Here is a 1,816-nt window from a genome sequence, read left to right as displayed (position 1 = left end):
TTTTCTCATGCCATAAATACATCCAACACTGGCATTTACACATCCATACTTTTTCAATTATATGTCATAAATACATCCAACACTGGCATTTACACATCCATACTTTTTCGATAATATGTCATAAATACATCCAACACTGGCAAATACACATCTAGATTAATTTATATGAATATTTATTTACAATTAATTATATTTTGTACAGTATGTATAGGTCTTAACCTTTTTACCCTATTTTAGTTACTCTCCCCTATTTACTTCCCTTGTTCTCAAGATGCTCCCTACAAAACATCAATACATTACCGTAGGTGGTCAAATTATTGCTATATAATATTATAATTTAGATATTTATTGTTAGTTCATTGTTTTATTATGGCAGAGCCAGAGGCTATTTTTTTTGTGACTGATCGATGAAGAACCTCAAATTATTAGGTAAAAGTTTACTACATTTTTATGTTTAATATATATTTGTAAATATATAAATATGTAAAATGTATATATCAAAACAGTTGGGGGTTATAAACAATTACATTAGATCTTGTTATCGATTTAAAATATATAATATTGGGATTAAAATAATTGTAATTTACGTTTTGTATTTTAATTAATATATATATTATATATGTATATATCAAAACAGTTGGGGGTTATAAACAATTACATTAGATCTTGTTATTTATTTGTAAAATATATATTATTCATTTGCAAATTGTAAATTGCATTTTGTTTTTTTAGTATTCTAACTGTGCATATAATGAGTGAAAGGAGATTACATCTACCTAGCCCTGCTGAATCAAAAGTCACCGAGACCAAATTTACCATCCGGGAAGCTATAGAATCCGATCCGCTCTCCTTCATCACCCAAGTTTACGAAGCCTGAGTTGCGACCACACTGAATTCTATCAAAACATCTGGTGAGTAATAAGTATAAAATATGTAGATATAGGATATATAATCGAGTATTCTCATCATAAATGTATCGACGCTTCTTAAAAAAGAGAATATTTAATTGGTATAAAATAAGGTTTAGGGTTTTTAATCAAATTCAATAAACAATAAAAACTAATCTTTTTTTTATTTATTAAGGAGATTTAACAATAGAAGTACAGGGATTCAAGGGACAGGACCTCCAAGACCCCACAATCAATATGGAAGTGGGGATATGTCTGACTTGTTGGTTGATGATTTTGGTACACCAATATATAGAATTGTGACAAGGTCAAGATCGTCACAACAATCCATTACATAATGTTTTTTTATTTTAACCTGACAAATATATTTTTAATTTAAATCTTTAAAATGCTTTTTATTTTAACCTGACAAATATTTATAACTCAAATAATATACAAGTGTGTTTTCTTATTATTTTGTGTTAAATTGCTATGGATGTATAAATGCCAGTGTTGGATGTATTTATGACATATAAATGAATAAGTATGGATGTGTAAATGCCAGTGTCGGATGAATTTTTGACATATGTATAAAAATATGGGATGTGTTTTTGCCAGTGTTGGATGTATTTATGGCATGAGAATCGATTTTACTGTCATTTATACAGTAAAAATTCAGTTTGTCATAAATACATCCAATGCACTGGCAAAAACACATCCACTGTAAATTTGCTGGATGTGTAAATGGCAGTCCCCCATTAATTTATCATCTATTGTCTTATCCCTTTAGATCCATGTATACAAACCTGATTCTAAGAGATTCCCTTTTAGTGACCTTTATAAGGTCAATCTATATAACTATACAGTATACATAGTATTGTTAATTTAATTTACTTATCATAATTTATCTATATATAGAAATTACAATT

At 28.0% G+C, this 1,816-nt stretch overlaps 1 long non-coding RNA gene across 2 annotated transcripts; it reads left to right on the top strand.

Moving 5' to 3' along the window:
- Positions 1–307: 307 nt before the first annotated feature.
- Positions 308–1,407, top strand: LOC145320291 (uncharacterized). 2 transcript variants are annotated; one of them, XR_013880147.1, is made up of 3 exons: positions 308–429; positions 733–911; positions 1,084–1,407. It is a non-coding gene; the product is annotated as an uncharacterized LOC145320291 (long non-coding RNA). The 2 variants fall into 2 exon arrangements; XR_013880148.1 differs by lacking the exon at positions 733–911 and having other exon boundaries at positions 407–429.
- The last annotated feature ends 409 nt before the right edge of the window (positions 1,408–1,816 follow it).

Source organism: Acartia tonsa, chromosome 5 (assembly GCF_053477335.1).
Source record: "Acartia tonsa isolate MP-2025a chromosome 5, ASM5347733v1, whole genome shotgun sequence".
Classification (NCBI taxonomy): Eukaryota; Metazoa; Arthropoda; class Copepoda; order Calanoida; family Acartiidae; genus Acartia; species Acartia tonsa.
This window is presented reverse-complemented; position numbering and strand designations above follow the sequence as displayed.